Genomic DNA, 16,053 nt, shown 5'->3' on the forward strand with positions numbered 1-16,053 from the left:
TCTCGCAGAGTTGTTTGAATTGGACAGGCTAACAATAAAGAGTGTTGTACCGCAGTGGTTTCCTTGTTCTTTGCATGCCTTTCGTAGTGTTCAGCTATTGTAAACTGCGGATAAGAACTACTGAAACTCTCAGATCTCTGGATGCATCTCACTACACGCCTTGTCATTCCACAACTGCACTTTTGATCTTTTTATAAATCCAACCACCCATTGCATATCGCGGAGGCTTAGCTTTCCACGGCGCTACAAAATAGACTTGTCTGTCGTTTGGTGCGCTTCCAAAACACACAAAAAACATGCATACACAGGCACATAAGGAGTCATCGGCTAGCTCGTTTAAAATACTTACTATGTGCGTGGTTAGGGGACAAGGAAAAGACCACTCGCTCGGTTTATGCATGGATCATTGAGAAACACTGGGCCCCTTGTCAGTATGTCCAGATTTTTACCCAAGAATGAAACATGTTATTTTCCAACCTGGTTAAATAATCACATTACCTAAGGCTCTATAAAGTGGAACAAACAGTAGCGTATAGACCCAGGCTTCATTTTATGTGCCTTGACTGACAGATTGGCTTTCATCAAAGTACCCAGCCAATGAACATATAGTCCTTTTGCTACGCTAGGAATACTAAATTGATCCTCATATGCGGAACATCTGGTGAAAAGCAATTTCCACCCAAGTGTTTTAGTATTTCCTCCTAATTAATTTCACATGTACATGACAAGAGCGGAGCGGCCTCCCAGAACCGATGCATAAAGCCAGCTTTGTTCTCCCCTCCGTTAGAAAAGTCATCTGTGGCTCCTCGCTCGTTAAAACCACGCGGGCACTTTGACTCTCCGATCCATGTTGAAAGCTCTGTTTCTGGGAGGAAAGTCACATCTCGCGCCTCAGTGGCACTGGGGAGGGCAAAAGGTTGACGTTTACATTTGGTCGGTTGGATCCGTCAGTGACTTCCGTAGCCAGCGGGGCATGACAGAGCCGGGTAGTGAGGAACAGGCTAAGGTGAAGGAGGTAGAGAGCATGCCCAAAGAGCACAGCGGGGACGCAGTGTAAAGGGAATGTTATGCAGTCAAGCTGAGCCACAATGCAGAAGTTTGCGTGAGTTATGGATGTGGCTACTGTAAGTACTTTGGGTGTGATACGACACCCTATGTATCAGAAGTTGGTAGGGCATGACAGGGTAATGGCGCACATGTGAGATTTAGCTTCCGCTACACCAAAATGTTTTTTTCTGTGATGAAAATCACCACATAACAAGTACTTAGATCCAACCATTGTAGTGATCTAACGTGTCACTCAGGCCCACTGTCTCTGATTGGAAGGCGGCCCTTTCTTTGTCCTTGATGATAATAAGGTTTGACTGCAGAAGCACTGAGACACAACTTCTCCGGTTGTTACCTGTCTAGTTGACAACTCACCGTTGTTCCCAGAACGACATGGCGTCTTCAGTTGAAAGTTGGGCCGTGATCAGATGAATCGTTAACGAGCGATACGTCTCGCAACACCTTTAAAAAAAAAAACAATCATCCTGCCGCCACTAGATCGAAGTCAGCGAGGGCTCTGTTTGGATAAGGTGTCTGGGACCACCTGGATGAATGTAACTTCTGTTTACCAGACCGCACGTTGCTCACCTGTAGAATGCCTTCTTTCTTTTTTTCCCTTTTTTTTTACAATGGGCTTTCCCCCTCCTTCAGAGGCTTTTCATCTTCACTGGCTTCTTCATCTACAGAGGGGGAGTTGTGACGACGTGTTGCTACAGAAGAAACGACTGACTGAGTGACTGACTGGGAAGGCCGAGGTTGTTGCTGGCCCCGGTGGAGGGGAGGTCTGCACACAAATGAACAAGAATGGTAAATATTTCCCAACACTGATGTGGACAGAGATAAAAGCAGGTGTTTGTGTTTGAAGGTAAAGGAGGGAGATCGAAGGAGTGTTTGAAGGTAAAGAAGAGAGATGGAGTGTTCAGATTGGAGGTCGAGGAAGACACTCGGTGTGTTGGCGTTACTGTAGAACAGAATGAAACCTTGTCCCTCATTCATCCCTCCTTATCTTTTCATTTTCCGGCTCTTTTCATAGCTGTACTGGTCTTTCTCCTTTGCCTTTAATGACCACCGGTGACAACGAAATAACATCTTTCCCAACTTATATACACCTCATATTATTTTCTAGCAATCCAAAACCACATTTCATGTTTTTCGTCGTTTTCAAAAGATTAAATCGACCCGTGCCTTTTCCTGAGCCTCTAATCTCCAGATGTAGTGTTATCCCCTCCTGACCTTAGTCAGAGTTCTCCTGGACTCTGTGAGTAGGTAACCCTGTGCCATTGTAATCCTGAGTCCCCCAGATCTACTGAAGAAACCCTCTTCTCTGCTTTAGCTTCAAAGCATTTCCCCCTGAGCGGCAGAGTTCCAGGCTCTTTGTGGCGCGGGCTATTTGTCAACGGGTTTGGAGGGTGACTCGTTTCACTCGGCTTTCTGAAAGGGCCCAGTGCTTGTGTGTCTGACGCGGCCTAAAGTTACGTCCAGGAGCTCCACTATTACAACCCGACGACTGACAGGAAAAATGGGGCGAGCTCCCTTCGCCCCGGCTTCTTACAAAAACACCAACAGGACGGAGCGGGGGGGGGGGGGGGCAGCGGGAAACAACAGATTAGACCTCCGATCTCAATCTAGCCTCCTCTGGTTATTGGGAAATAATAGCCCTGAAGAGGAAGTCATTTAAACTGCCTTTAATCAATTTCTCTTTGACGAACGAAGGAATGAGCGGCATTGAAGGCCAGAGAGAAGAGGAGAGAGGAGAAGAGAGGCGGGGGGGTCGTCCTAGCTCTAACCAACAGGGGGCTGGTGGGTGTAGAAGGGAAGAGATGGGCTTTAATTTCTCAGGGTGTCCGGGCGTCTGAAGACTACGTGATCATCACCACAGCACAGCAAAGCTCGCAGGCCTTGAAGCCATGTGTGAGTGTAAATGGTTCCAAGGCTCCCCAGCGGTAAAATCACATTGCCAGAATTACCACCAAATCCAAATGAAACACTACCCCCTTTTTAAAGGTCTCATTGAGAACCCTGTGGCTTTTTTAAAAGGGGCATAAGGTAGCAATTTCCCCCCAAATATGGTATAGCCCAATAACTGTTGAAGAAACTGACACAGTGTCAGGGTAAATCAAAGAGATACACTATATATACAAAAGTATGTGGACACCCCTTCAAATGAGTGGATTTGGCTAGTTCAGCCACACCCGTTGCTGACAGGTGTATAAAATCGAGCACACAGCCATGCAATCTCCATAGGCTAACATTGGTGGTAAAATGACCCGTACTGAAGAGCTCATTGCGGTCAACTGTAAGTGTTATTATTGTGAAGTGGAAACGTCTGCCACTTCACGGCGCTTCATGAAATGGGTTTCCATGGCCGACCAACCGCACACAAGCCTAAGTTCACCATGCACAATGCCAAGCGTCGGCTGGAGTGGTGTAAAGCTCACCGCCATTAGACTCTGGAGCAATGGAAACGCATTCTCTGGAGTTATGAATCACACTTCACCATCTGGCAGTCCAAAGGACGAATCTGGGTTTGGCGGATACCAGGAGAACGCTACATGCCCCAATGCATACTGTCAACCGTAAAGTTTGGAATAATGGTCTGGGGCTGTTTTTCATGGTTTGGGCTAAGCCCCATAGTTCCAGGGAAGGGAAATCTTAACCTTACAGCATACAATGACATGTACAAAGCGAAGTCCATACAGAAATGGTTTGTCGAGATCGGTGGGGAAGAACTTGACTGGCCTGCAAAGACCCCTGACCTCAACCCCATCGAACACCTTTGGGATGAATTGGAACACTGATCGTGAGTCAGGCCTAATCGGCCAACATCAGTGCCCAACACCACTAATGCTCTTGTTGCGCAATGGATGCAAGTTGCCGGAGCAATGTTCCAACATCTAGTGGAAAGCCTTCCCAGAAGAGTGGAAGCTGTTATAGCAGCAAAGGGGGGGACCAACTCCATATTAATGCCCATGATTTTGAAATGAGATGTTCGACGAGCAGGTGCCCACTTATTTTTCGTCATGCAGTGTATCTCAGATTACTATGTTGCATTATTGTGGTATTATATATTATTATTATGTATGATACATTACAAATGGTTGGAAAATAATGTAATATACGAGGGACTTTTGGGATTGATTCAACGAGTACAAAGTTTAGAGTTTACTCTGAAAGACACCATCATCTTAACATTTCGGGATTTGGTTTTACAGCTATGAAATGCACATAAACTGTAGCTATGTGTGCATATTCACCCAAAGGACTGCAGCCTGCAAATCTGCCCATTTTAAGTTCAAGAGAGGAGGAACCGTTTAATTTAAGCCCTTAAAAAGGAAGTCATTCATTCCGTGCTGAACTGCAACGCGGCCCACTGGGTTAGATAAACAAGTGTCCCTTGCATTACGGTCAAAACACCCTTGCCTTGTTCCTGTCTTGGTGTAAACTCCCACTATCACTTTACAGTTACATTAGCCAGTGAAACTGGCAGATGACAAAAAGACAAGAGGATATTCATGCCTTGTGCTGGGGACAGGGAGGGAGAGAGGCAGGGTGGGCCTATACCCGGGGCTGTTCTCAGCTAATTGTTTAAAGGGAGAACAGTGGAGCATGGTAGAAAAAAGTGAAGCAAGAAGGGAACAAAAGTTTTGCATTATGGTAGGATGACGACGGGCTACAAAGCACCAACCCAGATGGTCTGTCAGATTCATTACCATCGTACAGTACTTAACAGCTCCTACGGCAATGTCAGGAATACTACCGAGCTGCTGAGACTTCAACCTCAACACAGGAGTCTCACCAGGACCTCATTCTGTTTCATCCTCAGCTTCTCCTGTTTTCTATCCTTATTGTTGCTGCTCAATAGGATTTGTAGGGCTGCAAAAACTGCCCAACAACTATAGCTACTTATCTGGCCATGGAAGAGGAAACCTAAGTCTCGTAAGAAAGATGAGCAGCAGTTTGGTGCAGCAGATGAGTAACAGGCTCTGCTTATCAGTAATAAGACAGTAATTGCTCCTTGACGCTGTAGGGACAGGGATAGACGGAGAGAGGGAGAGAGAGAGAAAGAGAAGGAGACAGAGAAAGACAGAAAGCTGAATGAAGAGATAATGAGAGACAGACAGACAGACAGACAGACAGACAGACAGACAGACAGACAGACATACAGACAGACAGACAGACAGACAGACAGACAGACAGACAGACAGACAGACAGACAGACAGACAGACAGACAGACAGACAGACAGACAGACAGACAGACAAGTAGACAAATAGACAGACAAATAGAGAGAGAGAGGGAGAGAGAGAGAGAGAGAGAGAGAGAGAGAGAGAGAGAGAGAGAGAGAGAGAGAGAGAGAGAGAGAGAGAGAGAGAGAGAGAGAGTAGATCCCTTTCCATTGGCTAACTGGAGGTAATGACTGCCAATGGAATGCCTGTTCCTATAATCCCCTCTGTCACCGTCGACAGATCCTCTTGTCCTCTGACCCCTGGACGACGTAAGGGAGGAATGACAGGAAGTGACAACTTAATTCAACGACCTCATAGGTCAGGGGTCAGCGGGGGTCTCTCTTGCAGAGAAGGTGGTGTTACTTTGACTACAACCGTTTACGACCGAGCTAATGAATTAGTGTCACAAAGATGATCAAAAGATTCTGACTTCGATGAGTGTTTGTCTCAACAGTGAACCCAACAGAGCATAAATGGCTCAATATTCTGCAGGTTAACACTTGATTTGGATATTCCATATGTAGATGCTCTATAGACTATCAGTAACATTTCGACAAACTATCTACTAACCCTAACCTTAACCCTTATCCTAACCCTAACCCTTAGCCTATCCCTTATTCCAAGCCTAACCCTAACCCTAACCCTAACCCTAACCTTAACAAGCGGTTGCTTATCAACTGCTAGTTTGTTGATAGTACGACCATCTGTAGACCATCTATCCAAATAAAGTGTGGCCTTCTGCAGTTAAAAACTTGCATGTACAGATTTGTGGTGTTTTTATCTTCAGTATCTGCGATAGAAAGACCTTCCATTATTCTGCATCCTCGTTCTTTTGGATTCTGCCCTTTGGTAACCTCACTGTGTAACCTTTTGGTAGGCTACTCCAACTCACCCGGTCAAAGAGCAGTGGACAGGTGGTTGGTTCTGACACTAACACACATGCAGTGATGTGCCTGAAGCAGTGAGTTTGCATTTGAATGCTCAAATGCATGCAGTAACTATTTCAACTCAAGCCACTGACTTCATGGCTGAATCAAAGGTTGTTAGCATTGGCACACACACACACTCAATAGGTTTGAGCTGACGCTGAACCACAGACAGTTAACTTCACCAGTAAGCACAAGTTATGCTATCACATCGAAATCAACAGCTAAACACATAAAACGATCATATATGTAAGCATCAACAATACTATGACACAGTCAATTTGTTTAATGCACAAGCTCAAGCAGCGAGAACCATTCCAACATAAGCGGCCATTACTCTAACTTTCAAACACTTGCTACTCTCAGGATACGGTATGCTTAACCCCGCACACATTTCCCAGCGCTAAGCAAACAAACAGTCACGTTGGGATCAAACCCCCTGAGCATTTACACAGGTATGTCTGTAACATCCGACAAAGGCAGGCTGAATGGCTTGGCACTGTCTGCTAGCGGCTAGGGTTATCTCTCTCCCACATTACAGGGGTATCTGAGAGAAGGGGCTGCGTGAGCCATCTACATGTCAGCAGCCTGCTGAGCCCGGGTCTGGAGAGACCAGCCAAACCTGTCAGGGAGTTTGTCGTCGATCCCTCCCCCGCCTTGTCATCCGCCTTATCTGATCCTGGTGCATTTCTGCTTCCCTCCATGCCCTCCTCCTCCTCACCTCCTCCTGCTCCTCCACCTCACCTCCTCCACCCCTTCCTGCTCTTCCACCTCCACCTCCTCCATGCCCTCCTCCTCCTCGCCTCCTCCTGCTCCTCCACCTCACCTCCTCCACCCCTTCCTGCTCTTCCACCTCCACCTCCTCAATGCCTTCCTCCTCCTCTCCATGCTCCTGCTCCTCTTCCCCCCCCCCCTCCTCCACCTCTATTGAAGCAAATTTAAAAAATGGAATCTGTCCTCTTGGGAAATGTAAAGTATGTATTAAAACAGCAAAGAAACATTTGAATTGTGAAAATGTGCAGATTTTCACCAGATGGCTTCACGTTTTACACCTGCTGTTCCGAGTACAGAATATGCAAATATCTTCTCAATGGTTGCCTAACTTCCCTTAATAGACCATATTGTTATACATAATACATTGTGAAAAGCCTTAGTATATGCTTCATTTGACAAGTTGTGAATGCTCTAATGTTAAACCTCCTGGTACACTGTGGCCTAGACCATCTCTGTGGTCCAGGAGATGAGTCCTTCATGCACCATGTGATTGGGTTCCAAGCTGCCTGCTTCAACTGTAAGACGTTACAGTGTGTGTGTGTGTGTGTGTGTGTGTGTGTGTGTGTGTGTGTGTGTGTGTGTGTGTGTGTGTGTGTGTGTGTGTGTGTGTGTGTGTGTGTGTGTGTCTGTGCGTGCGTGTGTGTGTGTATATATATTCAGTACAGGCTTAATTTTCTGTGTGTTTGGCTTGGTGCAACTAGGTGGTTTATATGAATGAGAATGATAGGACTGCTCTGCATGTTTGTCCTGTGTAACTGTGTCATCGTCTTGTTTCTGCCTCCACTCTCTTCCTCTCTGCAGCCTCTCTTTGCTGCACCGACAATTTGGTGGACAAACATGCAATCAGCCTCTCTACAGACAGCCCCTTTAGTTAGTGCCGAGCAGTGTGTGAGTTATGGTCGAGATAGAAACTGTGGAATTATGGGCGAGCTGCAGGGATGCTTGTCCGTGGGAGGAGGGAGAGAGAGACAGGGAGAGAGAAAGAGAGATGTCTACAGCTTTGTGCCACACAATTACATTCAACAAATGCTCAGAAACGACACAAATCAAGAGGAAACGACATCCAGATAGCTGACCCAAAGACTCTCCCGCTGGCATTGGTTGGTCACGACAGTGAGTGTGTGTTTGAGTGTGCTTGTAGGGGTGCATAAGTGTGTGTGTCTGTGTGGGCGCGCATGTGTGTGCTTGTAAGCGTGTGTATGTGTATGTGTGTGTGTGTGTGTGTGTGTGTATGTGTGTGTGTGAGGTAAAAAGGAGGTTGCTGCTAGCCCTCTCGGCATTCTCTCACCATACTGCACAAACTTCTGTACAGACTAACGACATGCTCAAAAGTAGCATTGAAGGCATTCCTTTCTAATTGTACATGTTATCGTCTTTTCAAACAGGAGAAGAAGAGGGCCAGATACTGAGAGTCTTGGGATAGGCCGATATGGGCCAGCATCTGTCCCAACCTCCCCTGGGCTATTTAAAGGTACAGTAGGCTGTATTTTCCACCCTTCCGCCGTTCTCCATATTGGAACCAGATGCTGCTGAATGCGAGGCCCCACCTATTGAAATGGACAGGGCAGATGGAAGTAGCTCACCCTGCATGCATGCCACCCCCTGTTGGCTTTCATGTGATTGAAAAGCTCTCCTGCATGGGTGGGCGTGGGTGGGTCCACACATACATGTACACATATATACACACACACACACATGCATGCACTTATACATACACTCACACGCACGCACGCACGCACGCATGCACACACACACACACACGCACACACACACACACACTCTCACACACGCATGCACACTCACAAACATACACACACTCTCACACACGCACGCACACACATACACACACACATACGCACGCACGCACACACACAAACACACACATGACACACATGCACACATAATTTCATCAATTTTAAGGAGGATTAAGTTTATTGTCATGAATCTTGCCCTGGAGGCAGAACTGAGCGGTTTCGACTAGATTGGCCAGCTGCAAAGTCAAAATTGGCTATATCGTAAAAATCCATATAAACAAAAAAAATATTTTTGGTCTTAATTTTAGGCTAGGGTTAGGCATTAGGGTTAGCAGTGTGGTTAAGGTCAAGGTTAAGATTTGGGTGAGGTTTAAAATCAGATTTTATGACTTTGTGGCTGTGCCAGCAAGTGACCACTCTGCAGAGCTGCCTCCAGTACATGAGTCATCCCAATATTATTATTATTATTTTGTTGAACTTTTAATCAAATCAAATCAAATGTTATTTGTCACATGCGCCGAATACAACAGGTGTAGTAGACCTTACAGTGAAATGCTTACTTACAAGCCCTTAACCAACAATGCAGTTTTAAGAAAAAAAAATCAAAAAAATGAAGAGATAAGAATAACAAATTATTAAAGAGCAGCAGTAAATAACAATAGCGGGGCGAAATACAGGGGGTACCGGTACAGAGTCAATGTGGAGTCTATATACAGGGGGTACCGGTACAGAGTCAATGTGGAGGCTATATACAGGGGGTACCGGTACAGAGTCAATGTGGAGGCTATATACAGGGGGTACCGGTACAGAGTCAATGTGGAGGCTATATACAGGGGGTACCGGTACAGAGTCAATGTGGAGGCTATATACAGGGGGTACCGGTACAGAGTCAATGTGGAGGCTATATACAGGGGGTACCGGTACAGAGTCAATGTGGAGGCTATATACAGGGGGTACCGGTACAGAGTCAATGTGGAGGCTATATACAGGGGGTACCGGTACAGAGTCAATGTGGAGGCTATATACAGGGGGTACCGGTACAGAGTCAATGTGGAGGCTATATACAGGGGGTACCGGTACAGAGTCAATGTGGAGGCTATATACAGGGGGTACCGGCACAGAGCCAATGTGGAGGCTATATACAGGGGGTACCGGTACAGAGTCAATGTGGAGTCTATATACAGGGGGTACCGGTACAGAGTCAATGGGGAGTCTATATACAGGGGGTACCGGTACAGAGTCAATGTGGAGTCTATATACAGGGGGTACCGGTACAGAGTCAATGTGGAGGCTATATACAGGGGGTACCGGTACAGAGTCAATGTGGAGGCTATATACAGGGGGTACCGGTACAGAGTCAATGTGGAGGCTATATACAGGGGGTACCGGTACAGAGTCAATGTGTCAATGTGTGGGGGCGAGGTAATTGAGGTGATGTGTATATGTAGGTAGAGTTATCAAAGTGACTATGCATAGATAATAACAGAGAGTAGCAGCAGCATATAGTTTGGGTAGTCATTTGATTAGCTGTTCAAGAGTCTTATGGCTTGGGGGTAGAAGCTGTTTAGAAGCCTCTTGGTCCTAGACTTGGCGCTCCGGTACCGCAGAGACAGCAGTCTATGACTTGGGTGGCTAGGGTCTTTGACAGCGTCTGGTGTAGATGTGCTGGATGGCAGGAAGATTGGCCCTGGTGATGTACTGGGCCGTTCGCACTATCCTCTGTAGTGCCTTGCGGTCGGAGGCTGAGCAGTTGCCATTCCAGGCAGTGATGCGACCCGTCAGGATGCTCTCGATGGTGCAGCTGTAAAACCTTTTGAGGATCTGAGGACCCAAGCCACATTTTTTGAGTCTCCAGAGGGGTACAGGTTTTGTCGTGCCCTGTTCACGACTGTCATGGTGTGCTTGGACCATGTTAGTTTGTTGGTGACACCAAGGAACTTGAAGCTCTCAACCTGCTCCACTACAGCCCCGTCGATGAGAATGGGGGTGTGCTCAGTCCTCCTTTTCGTGTAGTCCACAATCATCTCCTTTGTCTTGAGCACGCTGAGGGAGAGGTTGTTGTCCTTGCACCACACGGCCAGGTCTCTGACCTCGTCCCAATAGGCTGTCTCATCGTTGCCGGTGGTCAGGCCTACCACTGTTGTGTCATCAGCAAACTTAAGTGTTACCTGATCTCGTAAAAATGCCACAAAAACACTACATACATAATTGAAGGAAGTGATTATTGTTCGCAGCTGATAAGAAGTTCCTTGTATGTGGACACAATTGAAAGTTTAACCTACCAATTGGTTTCGTTATGTGCTAGTTTTTTTACAAGTTATTGTCAATGTAGTAATGACTGTAGGGAGTCTGGCTTGTGTCTACTCCGAGATGGACCTTAGCGCAGCCCTTTACCGTTTCTTTACCTGGCCCTAAAACACTGGCGTGGCTCTTAGCCTGCAACCCTATCCAGCCATGAATTACCACAGCACCTAGCAACCAGAACAACAATGATGATGATGCCAGTGTGTGTGTGCATAAGAAATCATGTGTCCTTTGTGTTGCAAGTGACAGGTAATTGAGGTAGATAGGTAGGAGGAATTATGGCAAGGAGGCAACTTTAAACGCTGCACGGCTTTACATAGCCAAACGCTCGCTGTTTGGTAACCTACCTGTAAGGCGTGCGTACTGGCGGTAGAGAAGTCAGGCGCAGGAGAGCAAAGACTGTGTTGCAACGGCGCAGTTTAATGATAAAAATCACTGTGAACAAAAGCAATATATACAATGGGACGGAAACCCCCAGACATAACGTGCACAAGCACTTACAACAAACAATACCGGACAAGGACATGTGGGGAACAGGGGGTTAAATACACAACATGTAATTGATGGAGTTGAAACCAGGTGTGTGGGAAAACAAGACAAAACAAATGGAAAATGAAAGGTGGATCGGCGATGGCTAGACGACCGGTGACGTCGACCGCCGAACGTCGCCCGAACAAGGGGAGGGACCGACTTCGGAGGAAGTCGTGACACTACCACTATGACACAACCGTGGCTCCTTCTAATTTACACACAATTGCATTAAATGCAAATATGATTGTGGTTTTATTGACGTGTAATAATGTTTGTATTTTGACACACAAAATGGCCTTGAAAGTCACGAAAATGTGTCAATAATAGTAATAGTAATGCATTATTTTCATTTGAAGTCAGGTCAAACTGATGTAGGTGATGAAAGAATCCCCAAACATCTTATGATAAGAAATTAGTAGTGGGTTGGAGGCTGAGCACACCTTTCTCGTCTATCTACAGGGTGTGTAGATGTTGTCAGACTGTGAAGGAAAAGCCTGTGGATTGACAGGAAATGTCTTCTGTGACTTCTCTGGTCAGCCTCAGCCCTCTCTGCCCGGACCAAGATTCAAAACAACATTAACAACAAAATCTCCATCGGACCAATATTCAAAACAACAACAAAATCTCCATCTGTGTAGATTTGGCTGACATGTCATCTAAATGTTGTATTGACCTGTAGGGCCAGGTCATAACTTGAGGAGTCTGTGGCTATTACAACCCTTGAATAAGAAACCTTTCCTGGCTTAGAAACTGTAAAATATACACAAAAAAAAAATGTTTTCTAGGAATCAGATTGATTAAAGCTGTAAGGGATTCATCCGGACTGAGCCGTGCATTCAGGGATGAGAAAATCAAACGAGCGATGGACTCACACATGGGTTAAGGTGCGTTGGCCCCTTAACCGAGGGGTTAAGAGGGAGTATTATACACAAACATGCACGCAGGCACGCATGCACACACCACACAAACTCCTTGGGGGGTTAAGAGGTTGTTTTGTTTCTGCTGTCCGGGCCCTATGGCTGTGATTAAGAGTGTTGCCCCTGTCCTCTGCATGTCCTGGTGTTTAGATGTCACAGTTATGGCAGGAATTCTGAGAGGAGAGGCCAGGAGGGGTCACCGCCATGATGTAAACATCAACATTATCTTCCTTAAATGGATTTAGGCCACTTGAAAGGAAAGGCCCCTACAGCAGTAGAAAGCCTGACCCATTGGCTAAAAGTTGCCCTGAGGCACAGATCTAGAATCAGCTTCTAAGTCCAAACCTTAACCATTAGGGTGTAAAACACCAAACTGACCTTAAACCAGCATCTAGGGACAGCTTCATCCTATACTGGGCGGTTGGCTGTGCGTGTAGGGATTGGGAGAGGGGCTTTACCCTGAGATGATCAGAACAGTCAGGTTTTTTTTTTAACTACAGTCGATGTCCGCGCCCAGGTGGAAATCACAGTGGCATAATAAAAAAAATCCCCTATCAAAATCTGTCAGTTTAAGCTAGAGATATCTTTGTAACATGTCCACATCTGCGGTGAAAGGTGACAGAGCTAGAGTGATGTTAGTCAGAACAAAATCAGTCTTCTCACAGAATCGTCTGTAGCATCCGAATGGATGCTCTAGGACCCCCACAAGCGCCTTGGGACTCGTCTGAGGTCGGTACCGCCGATCTGCCAACTTCTGTCTGTAATAGTTTGGGTTACACACTAATGTGACCCCTCTGTGTAAAGGTGAGACTCACGAACGCGAACATGTTGTTTTTTCTCTAGGACACTTACAGGCCTCACAGGACTCGTCTGAAGGTCCCCCGGTATCAGTCGAAAATATTAATGGAAGTTTACTGTGTATGGAGATCATTTAGTGACAAAAAAAAGGTGTTAAATATGTGTCAAATAAATATGCAAATGTTTCCTAATCTTTCGTATATCTATCAGATATAGGGCAGACACTTGTAGTGAACATGTAATGAATCTGTCATTCAATGTGTTTGTATGGGCTAATAGCAGTAAGGCCAAAAATGATTTTTCATCAAATGTTTTTTGTATATATTTTGTTGATACTTCAACGGGTCTTAAAATGTTAAATCAAATAGCAAAATTATCCTTGGTATAACCTTCTTAAAACAATTCCATATAGCTTAGTAGAACTCCCCCCCCCCCCCCCCCCCCCCCCCCCCCCCCCGGCTTAGACAGGGGCTTAAACTCTTATGGGTTAACACCCTCCCTGGACCAGGGCCATGGCAGGGAGCGGACAATAGGGCCTTTGTGACTTCCTGATTGGACTATCTGATCACAACAAACACACTAAGGGTTAAGTCAATGTAGGGGGGGGGGGGGGTAGAGAAAAAGTATCTCGGCTCCAACTGAAAGTTTTCTGGGCTTCATGTCGAGCTGTCGGTTTTCATAATGCCAGGTAGATGTCGTTTGATTTTAAAACAGGGTTTAGCGTTGTACAAGCGAGTTACAACACTGTAACAGCTGATTCCTCCTTCATTTGGTCAGATAAATCATTGAGAACATGTTCTCTTTCACATTAACCACCTGGTAAAAGTTAGATGATTGTCAGTATTGTTGTCATGACCATGGAACATTTGCTTTCTCTCTCCAGTGGGTCCGGGATCCTTCAGGGTCATGTTCAATAGGCAATAAACAGCTAAATATTACCTGATCTTCTCCAACAAAAAAAAAACATATTTTTGGTTTTCCTTTGGAAAAAATTTTGCTACATTGTGCCATACTGAACATGACCCTGTTGACATGGTTTGAATCAACCAGACATACTGACCTTGTCGCCTTGTCGTCAACTGTTGTACTATACACTACCAGGTAGAGGCTGGCCTTAAGCACAGATCTAGGATTAGGTCATGATCCAGAGTTCTAACCTGAAACCATAAAGTAAGGAAACATCAAACTGACCTTAGATCAGTGTGTAGGATCTACTGTTTTAAACCAGAGCAGAGGGTGTTCATTTTCTTGAGCCACGTGACCATGGTTGTGGTAACCAGGGTTGGGGTCAATATCATTTAAATTCCAGTTCATTTAGACACTAACACACATTTTCCTAATTGAAAAGCATTGAAGAGAATTGGAATTGGAATTTCAGTGTTCTTCCTGAATTGACTGGAACTGAAATGGAATTAACCCCAACTCACAGAACGTGATGTAGACTTGGCTTGGTCCTGAGCCACAACCAACCAATCCAACCAACAAAGCAGACATCCAACCAATTGAACCAACCAAGCAGCCGACCAACCAATCCAACTATCCAAGCAGCCAGCCAATCAACCAATCCAACCGGCCAAGCAGCCAGCCAGCCAACTAGGCTACATGTAGACATTCCTTCCACTGTCCTAAGTGAGAAAACACAACCCATAAGCATGTGGCTTACTGGGTCCTCTCTGGCGTAAAGGGGCAATCTGGGATTCCAACAACAACAAAGCGGGTGTACCAGTTCCAGATTGACCCTGTAAGTAGAGGAACGAAACCAGTCTGGATGAAAAAAAGACATCCACACAACAACCAGACACATTCTTCTGGGTTACAATTCCATGCTACTATTTGTAAAGTGAAGTAAGTAAGTGGCTCTGTTTTATTCTCCTATTATGAGATTGTTGATTACGTAAGAAAGCAGAGAGTGAAACTCCCACAGCTGCGGCTGTCCCAGGCCAAGAGGTGTCTCCAGGACAGGTGTGTACTGTATCGTACTCTGGCACAATGTCTGTCTGTGTGCGTCAGGATGTAGCCGTGAAAGACCTCTGTGTGATCTGAGAGTTTCAGTACCTCAGGGGCACTTCCTAACTTTAGATACATGTGTGTATCTTGGGACTTCGGGGCAAATGATTTACTTATTGAAGTCAATTGAAGATCTTGCAGCTGCTGAGATGTGTGAAAATGTGTGTTGTGAACATGTGCATGTGTAACAGAACTGAAAGTTGAATACTGTTAGTATGCCCCCCCAAAAGCCTAAATGCTTGATTACTTGAATGCATGACTGACTTCATGCCCTAACCTTCTACTGAAATCCATATGTGCATTACGCACACAGATTTCAGCTTGGATTGGTCCCTCATAGATTTGAACAGTAACAGTCCCAGCTCCCTGTACCTATGAGCTGAGCAGTGTAACCTGAGTTAGTCACAGGTCAGAGGTCAGTTATGGAACTCGAAATGGAGGGAATGGCCCCCTGCCTTCCTACCACTACGCTGTAGGCTTATTTGTTTTTTCTCTCTCTCAAAGTGGTGTTCAGGCCCTCTTAATGACTACTAATAATACACACCCTCACACATCTCCCTCTGTTTATACGGCCTGTAACAGCATGGGACTGACTGAATGAGACCTGTGTGTGTGTGTGTGTGTGTGTGTGTGTGTGTGTGTGTGTGTGTGTGTGTGTGTGTGTGTGTGTGTGTGTGTGTTCTCCCTGTGTTCCCTTTCATACCATCTCACACCCCCTATTTTCTTCAGTTCTAAAGTCTATAGCCTGAAGGTAAGAACACCTGCCAGTT

The sequence above is a fragment of the Oncorhynchus mykiss genome, chromosome 8, assembly GCF_013265735.2.
Source record: "Oncorhynchus mykiss isolate Arlee chromosome 8, USDA_OmykA_1.1, whole genome shotgun sequence".
In the NCBI taxonomy this organism is placed as follows: Eukaryota; Metazoa; Chordata; class Actinopteri; order Salmoniformes; family Salmonidae; genus Oncorhynchus; species Oncorhynchus mykiss.